This window comes from Phoenix dactylifera, chromosome 8 (assembly GCF_051530095.1).
Source record: "Phoenix dactylifera cultivar Ajwa chromosome 8, Ajwa_hap1_PhDact_Kaust_v1.1, whole genome shotgun sequence".
Taxonomy (NCBI): domain Eukaryota; kingdom Viridiplantae; phylum Streptophyta; class Magnoliopsida; order Arecales; family Arecaceae; genus Phoenix; species Phoenix dactylifera.
This window is the reverse complement of record NC_143197.1, coordinates 20710186-20719309: the sequence shown is the minus strand read 5'-3', so window position 1 is coordinate 20719309 and position 9124 is coordinate 20710186. Positions and strand designations below refer to the sequence as shown.

General features: G+C 39.6%; 1 pseudogene; it reads right to left on the bottom strand.

Annotated features, from left to right (window-relative positions):
- Positions 1-818: 818 nt before the first annotated feature.
- Positions 819-1533, bottom strand: LOC103721712 (calcium-binding protein KIC pseudogene; annotated as a pseudogene).
- Positions 1534-9124: the final 7591 nt, after the last annotated feature.

Below are 9124 nucleotides of genomic sequence, written 5' to 3'. Positions count from 1 at the left end.
GGTTTAACTTCCATATAAGCTCTTTAAATTGTTTTTGTAAATTCCCCGTTGTTTGGCTCACCTCTAATTATTGAACTTGCAACTTCACATTAGGTGATGAGCAATTGGCTTCGTTACCTTATTTCTGGTAGTTTCCATTGGGGAAAGGTGGATATGTACCTAAACCAACAACTCCAGAAACCAACCCCTGAAAAAATAAAACGCCCTCAGTAGTTCCTTGATCTTTAAGCTACGTATGATCTGGTTGCTATTATTTAAGATCAAGCAAAATTGGTGATAAAATAGCGAAAAGAACAAAAGCATCCTATGTTTGATGTAAGAATCTTAAACAGCAGCCAATGGGTTCATTATTAAGTTTGGAGATGGTAGTTTTGCCCTGTTCACAGTTTTTTGACAACATGCAAATGGCCCGAGAAAGGACTTCGTAGGTGTTGCTTTCAAGATGCAACTTTGCCGAGGATGACATGCAGCAGATGCTGTAGCAATGTCTTCTCAAAAACATCCCCACTCAAAACAAACTACAAGCGACAACTCCACAAACACCAACTCTATATCAACAACAGAATATCGAAGAATCACAGCATAGAAAATTTACAACATGAACAGCCATTATAAAATCACTTTCTCAGACCTCCTGTGTCATCTACACCAAAAATTTAACTTCAACATCAATATTCAAAAATCAAAAATATCTGGCTTCCCTCTCAACTCACATATGGCTATCACACCACCAAAATTAATGAGATAGATAACTAACCAGACAAAATAAATTAAGAATTAAGCAAATTTAAAATATAAACTCTAAATATCCACATAGCTTTAAGAATCTGGTTCAGAATCCAATTAAATTTATCACGCAAACATAAATTAGGAAGTCATGTATGGTTATCCGCATTAAGCACATAAATTACAAACTAGACAACAGATGGAACGCAAAATTAAAGAGAGACCGGAAATGGTAGTATCCAAAGACTCTACTTTATCAATATGAACATCCAAAGATCTCCATCGCTGGGAGAATTCAGTTAAATTTCCAATTCGACTGTCATTTGAACATCAGACCCCCCCTCCAACAATCAAATCACTCGATAGGAAAAGGAGTCTTTCATCAAGAACGGAGAAGAGAACAGGCAGAAGAAGAAGAGAGCCTAGCTCATAAACCCCCACCAACCGCTTGTCGAAACGCCTCATCCAGCAACGGCCGCGACTGCTCCATCAACTCCGGACTCAGCCTCACCATCAGCACACAGAACTCCATCTCACTCAAAGCTCCATCACCATCGAGATCTCCTTCCCTCAGCATCCCCCTCAGCTCGTCATCCCGGAGCCCTTCCAAGCCCAGCAGCGCCGCGTGGCGCTTCAAGCTCTCGAAAGTTATCAGCTTTCTCCTCGGATCCATCAGCAGACGGAAGCCATTGCAGAGCTCCTCCATGAGACCCTCCTCCCCGAGCTTCTCCGCCATGAGAGGGAGGAAGTCCTCGAACTCCACCGAATTGTGAGCCATGAGGAGAAGGGGAGATGAACTGGAAACGCGGAGAGGGGACTTGAGGGATTAAATAAGGTGGGGAAGAGAGGATTCGAGGAAGGAGAGGACCCCATGGGGTGACAGCCGAGATTGGTTCGGATATAGCTGGAACGCGGGACGGGGAGATTGGGGTCACTTTCGGAGAAGGCGCAGAGACCAGGAGCTTGTTTTCTTTTGGGTAGAAGGATATTGGCGTCTTGATTGCCTTCCACTGTTACGTATTACGAGACTACGGTGCCTTCCTGCAGTTAGACCGGATAACATTTGGGAGGTAAATATTCTATTGCGAGCGAGCACGGCGGCTTCAAAATTCATACAAGCTCTAGTTGGCATGTGCTGCAGTATTTCCTAATATATATAGGTCATCGCTCCCATTTTGATTCATCTTAAAAAACTAGTTAAAATATATTATTTAGATTATTTGATCCTATATAAATATTCAAATTTTACCCAGTGCATATTTGATGCGAAACTAAACATACTAGCAAGAATCCTCACATGATCCTTACGGGCATGTGCTTAATCTCACATCATCTATTTATTGGATAAATCGTGGATACTTATACAATGTTACTCAACTCAAATAATACCTTTCGGTTAGCTTTTTTGGATGAGATCCTAATTGTGGCAAATAATATCAGAACAAACTAGGTTCATAATCCATATAGATTTGGAGACCCCGCAATACGGATCTACATTGGATTTATGGTATTATTAGATTTTAATATATTTAGATATTTAGCTTGGCGAGAATGTGAGAACTTAAACAAAAAAAATATATGAGAATATCGGCTAGATATTATTTGTTTGGACGGTGCCCTAGTTTGTTCTACCACCGCAATAAATTTAAATACCTATATCCTTAGAATACCTTTTCAACATTTTGATTTCCCCGTGGACCTCAGTTAAACCGTCTTTCCCAGTGATGACCTGGTCTTCATCCCGCCTGCTACATTGCTGTAACGACAGACAACATACTTTGATCGCTTCATAAACCATGCAAGCCACCTCTCATACGCACTTGCTGATAACAATTTGGTAATGTGATGACGAATAAAGCAGCGTACCAAATCTTTGGACCGGGCTTCTTTAAAGAAATTTCATTGAAAGAGAAGGAGAGAATATGTCAATGCGAAGAGCGCGCGCTCGTCCTAGACGACGATTGACTCGATGCAATGAGAAACCCGTTGCCTGCGAAACCCGTCATAGAACCTGACAAGTGGCGGCCCTTCATTAGTTGTCTGCGTGTGCAATGAACCTGACAAGTGGGACCCGCAATATAACTTCGACGAAGTCGCTGCACAAGAGTACAGAAGTTTAGAGCTCCGTACTGACAGATGACGATTGATGATTTGACTACTACGAGAGAAGCTGCATTGAACGTGCTTTCAGAGATGGGAAACTCTGCTAAAAATAATAAAAAATAAAGCACAAAAGGATAGCAACAGTTGAAGAAAAATTAGAAGTTGCCAAGCCAAAAGAACATTAAACTATATAGAATATAGGTGGAAAATAGAAAAGCTACAGGAAGGAATCCTAGGAAAACCATTTCAAAGCTCATGGGAATCTGGGTTGGAATGATTTTTTGTTTATTTATCTAGGTTTGAAATTTAAATAATTGATGAAAGTTCCTTCTGATCTATGTGTTTTCCTCCTATTTTTTATCAATTTCGAAGGAACTGATTTGAACACATTTTTCTTAAAAAAACTACTCGTTGGGTTTTCCAAAAATAAAATTCCTTTAAACTATTGATATAAAATTTGAACAAAGTAATTAAAAAATCCGATATGGCACAGAGGGGTTGGTGTGATCCTATGGAGTTAAGCCCCCATAAGTAGAAGCCACCACTTACAATATTGATGATTGAGTATATAGTCATCAATGTATTAGTGTGTATCATATATGTCCTATATTACATGCATGAAATACCTCTATCATGAGAGAGAGGTTGTATTTGTGACAAACCTCAAATCAAAAATATCTATTTTTTTAGCAATTAGAGAGTGGTAATTCATGATCACAAATGGATCGCATTTTTTTTAATTTTTAATTTTTACATCATCAAATGTGTACTGTCCAAAGAACATAGAGTATCTAATTTACAATTGTGAAACTCAGTTAATATATACCATACTATCTATTTGACATTACTTTTATTTCTTTATTTCTATTGTTTAAAAATAAAAGAGCAATGACAAAAAAATTGGTACTATTATTATTTTATATATCAATTAAAAATATTTTTATTCTTTTTAAATATAAAATAAATTCTTACTTTCAATATTTTAAAAGCAAGAAATGCATATCTTTTATTATCATCAATTATTTTTAAAAGAAGAATCTCTTAAACAAATTATATTCTCTCTCTTTCTCCAATTTGAGTCCTAAAGAATTGCAATCCATTCACTTGCTCTTTTTTTATATTTCTTTTCCAAACGTGCATTGACATGCCAAGATGTAGAGTTGGGCAACGGGCCGTGCCGGGCCGGCCCGGCCCAGGCCCACCGGGCCTAAGGACTAAACGGGCCGTGCCTGGCACGGCCCGTCCAGCACGGAACACCAGCCCGGCCCGGCCCCAGGCCCCTCTATTGGTGGGCCGGGCCGGGCACGGCACGCCACGGGCCGTGCCAGGCACGGCCCGTAACGGGCGATAACCAGGCACGGCCCGTCTGGAGAGGGGGGAGGAAAATAGCCATTTTCAACGGCTATTTTCGTAGAAATGACCCTTTTACCCCTCCCAACAGTCCAATAATGGCTGAATTGAGGGGTATTTTGGGAAAAAAAATTTTTGGGCTTCTATAAATAGCTCATTCCTCCCTCATTCTCACCACACCAAACCTCTCATTCTTTCCTTCTCTACTGCTATTATTTCTCTCTTCTAAAGTGCTCTTCTAGCAATTTAATTTTTAGTTTGTTCAAGTGCTACACAAGAGGAGGTTCCTGTTGAGAAGAGAAGGTCGCTTCTGTTGAGAGCACAAGAGGAAGCTCGGAATCTCGGCTCTGCCTCTGCCCTCCGACCCTCTACTCAATTCCTCCTTGCGGTTAGTTTTTATTTTTTGAATTAATCATAGATATGTCATCTTTTGAGGAAAGTCAGTTTGGCATTCCTCCTGTTTCCGAGGGAGAAGAAACTAATCCCCAACCCTATGTTCCTAGTTCCTCTAGAACTGGTGAACCGAGTGAAGGTCAAACCTCTTCTCGTAAGAGGACTAGTGCTGTATGGAATGAATTTGATAGAGTTATGGTTGAGGGAGTCTGGAAAGCTAAATGTAAAAAATGTGCCAAACTTTATAGTTGTAGTAGTAGTGGGGGAACAGGGCATTTAAAAAGACATCAAGAGAGTCATAGGATGCATGATTCTCATGCTCAAACTCAAAGTACCCTTAATATACAAGGGGGATTACTTGTAGGTAATTTTGCATATAATCATGAAAATCAAAGAAAAGCACTTGTAAAATGGATAGTTAAGGATGAATTACCTTTTAGTTTATGTGAATCTTTTAATTTTAAAGAATATATTCAATTAAACCTACAACCTGCTTACAAAAGAACTAGTAGGCGTACATTTAGAAGAGTAGCTATGACCAACATTTTAGCAATGAAACAAAATTTAATTGAAACACTTTCTACTTTAAATGTAAAAATTTCATTAACTTCTGATATTTGGTCGGCATCTGTAGGTAGTAATTGTTTTATTGCCATTACTGCTCATTATATTGATAATGATTGGCAATTAAATAAATGTATTCTTGCTTTTCGTGCTTTTGATTTTCCACATTCTGGGCAACAAATTTCAAATATAATTTATCAAACTGCATGTTCATATAATATTAATGATAAAATTATGTCTATTACTTTTGATAATGCATCTAATAATAATTCTGCTGTTGCATTATTAAAAGACTCATTGCATCCCATATTAGATAGAAATTTACTGCATATTAGATGTGCATGTCATATCTTAAATCTTTCTGTTCAAGCTGGCATGGGCATGATTCAAGATGTGATTTCAAAAATTAGAAATGCAGTTTCTTTTATTCATGCTTCAAGATCAAGACTTCAAGAATTTAAGGAATTATGCGTAAATCATGGTAAACGTTTTAAAAAATTTAAACTTGATGTAATTACTCGTTGGAACTCCACATATAGCATGATACATGATGCATACCCATATAAGAACTTATTAAGTGCATATATTAATGATCGTGGATTAGGCTTTACATTGTCTGAAACTGATTGGAATAAAGGAAAAATTTTGGAAGATTTTTTGCTTAGTTTTTATAATGCTACCAATGTTCTTTCTGGTATTTATTACCCTACTTCATGTTCATTTTTACAACAAGCATATATAATTAGTCAAAAATTTGCAGAACATAGATATGATGATGTTTTAATGCCTATTATTGACCTAATGGAATCTAAATGGAATGAGTATTGGGACAAGATATGTCCTATGCATAACTTAGCTGCTGTATTTGATCCTAGAGTTAAATTAAATGGCGTGCTAATTTTACTTGATGCATACTCTGAAAATATGAATCAAGATTCTGAATCTGCTAAAAATGAGGTAAAACAACTTCTTTATGATATTTATGCTATATATGATGAAAAAATTCGTGGATCTAGAACACAAATACAAACCTCTATTTCTCCTTCTAGTAGTTCTCGTTCGTCATCTATTTTTTCATTCATTGCACAGAGAAGACACACACATGCTTCAAGTTCCTCTTCATCTTCTTCATCTTTAAGTAGTGAACTAGAATTTTATTTACGAAATGATCTTCAGTCTGCATATGATGAAAATCAAATAGAGAATCTAGATGTATTATCTTGGTGGAAGAGTGTTAGAAATCAATATCCTGTTATGTCTGCAATTGCACGCGATATTTTAGCTGTGCCGATGTCCACGGTAGCATCGGAATCCGCTTTTAGTGCAGGTCGGCGTGTTCTTGACGAAAAGAGAAGTAGGATGACGGGCGAAACGGTGGAGATGCTTCTCTGCTTCAAGGATTGGCTGGATGCTGAGGCAAGACTTCAAGATAAAGGTGGACATAATACAACATCCTCTGATGATGATGATACAAACACTACTGAAGACTGAAGACTGAAGAGTGAAGACTGAAGAGTGAATACTGATTCACTGAATCACTGATGATTAGTAAGATTTCTTAATTTTTTATAATTGTACATTTTTATTGTATTCTGGAGGTCAGACCAAGGTCCAAACCTCGGCCCTTTCTTATTGTATTCTGGAGGTCAGACCAAGGTCCAAACCTCCCTTCATGTACCATTTTGATTTAAATTAATAAACTGGTAGGGGTCTATGCCAAACCCCCCACCATTAAGGTGGCTTTATATTCATAAATCCTTAGTGTTCAATATTTATTAATTTATTAAAAAAATTTATGAAGCATTAATTTTTATCGGGCCGAGCCGGGCCCAGGCCCGGACCGTGCCAGGCCCGCGTGCCAGCCCGGCCCAGGCCCTTATGGGCCGTGCCGTGCTGGCCCGCGGGCCGTGCCGTGCTTGGCCCGCGGGCCTAGACCGGGCCGTGCCGGCCCAGGCCCGAAGCGGGCCGTGCCAGGCTCGGCCCACGGGCCAGTACCCTGTGACCCAGCACGGCCCTATCAAATGGGCCGTGCCGTGCCGGGCCGTGGGCGGCCCGGCCCAGTGCCCATCTCTACCAAGATGTGGGCATATTTCGAGCTAAATCAAGTCAGGCGCAATAAAGCTAAGGGCAGTTCTAGCTTGCCTTGTTTGTTAAGAAGCAAGCTAAACTGGAGCTAGCTCATGAACAACCAACTTAGCGGTTTCACAGCCCTAATTAAATTCCAACAACATAGTATATATCACCATAAATCTAAATGCCCATCTTTATCTTTTTTTTTTTTTTTATCATAGTTTTTCGACATTTTGATCTCCTTATGGACCTCAGTCCTAGTAAATGCTGGGACCGGGCTTCATTTAAGAAATATCACGGAGGGACTCAGAGGGAAGACAACAATGCGAAGGGGACCCCACAGCTTGTGCTAGAGGGCGATCGACTCGATGTAACGAGAAGGATCGCCATTATCCAGATTGCCTACAAACCCCGTTGCACAAATTTCGCCAAACTTCTTCGACAGCCGTTTATTTTTTTTTTTTTTTTTTTTTTTTTTTTTTGCTAAAGAAAAGGGGTAGGGGGGAGGAAGGGACAAGCCCATCTCCGCGTAGCAGCCCCCACTGGGCCCCCGCCCCGCCAGGAGAATGTTCGATGCGGGCACCCCGACCGGTTTTACTCATACCCTCCCCACCCGTGGGCCCGGCTCAGCTACTCCTCTGAGCTCTGGCTCGAGTCCCACGTGTGAGTACGTCACACCCGGCACCACCCCGGCTACTAGCGGTTCAAGAGCGGTCCTAAACCACAAGTCCAAGCAGTGGCCAAAGTAGTGAGCTTCGGTCCATAATTTAATCGTCGCCGCAGCGATTTGAACTTGGAACCTTGTGGTTAGAATTGCTGCCCAGTACCGCTAGGCTACCACCTTGGTGGCTACTCGTTCCCTTTCATCCATCGATCTTTGAAGCTTATTTCAAAAGTAGGAAGCTCTAGTAGGAATGAAAAATTTATACAGTATTTTAGAAGAATCAATATTGTCACACAGTTGAAGAACACATGGCTGGTTAAGTTGATTTTCTGTACACCTGTAATAGGAGGCACATTTTCACATACCTCATATTTTTTTTTTCATAAAAAACATAGAGTCGATTCCTCTTTTCAAATATATAAGTACACTGATGTAACAGGAGAATGGGTGAATAAAAATTTTCTTTCCTTTCTTTAGCCGCTTGCCATTTTCCTCGGTTTATGTCACGCTCTGAATTCAGATCATGACAAGGCCGTGCTATTGCAAATTTTTGCCCGCAATAATACTCGGCCACTTTAAACCTTCAAATCAATTATGAACAATTTTATTCACGAATGTAATCAAATGTTTCATCATTAAGGATTGATACAGAGCTTCTAAAAATATCAGCATTTAATATTCTACTTATTCCATGAATAATCTTATCAGATCAAGTATAATATTTTGCATGCCAGTGCATTATGGTAAGAAACTAACAGTTGTAACAAAGTAGCATTTCATATAAATAAATCAATCATAAAACTATGCATGTCCATTCATGCAACTTCATAAACATAGTTATGCATCATAAAACTTTTGGCATTATCCCATGCTTTGAAATCCGTACTCGTCATTATTCATGCTTTGAAATCCGTACTTGTCATTATTCATGCTTTGAAATCCGTACTCTTAGATGATAGTGTAGCTATGGTCACTATTATTACCCGTGACAGGGCCATAATTTTTACTAACTATTATTTCCCGTTGGCAGGGTCTAAGCCAAGCTATTATAATCCGTTGGCGAGGGCCATATGCCGAGCTATTATAACCCGCTGAAGAGGGCCATAATCTTTGTCAACTATTGTTCTTCGTTGGCAGGGTCGAAACCAAGCTACTATAACCCGCTGGCGAGGACCGTATGTCGAGCTATTATAACCTGCTGGCGAGGGCCATAATCTTTGCCAACTATTATTCCCCGTTGGCAGGATCTAAGCC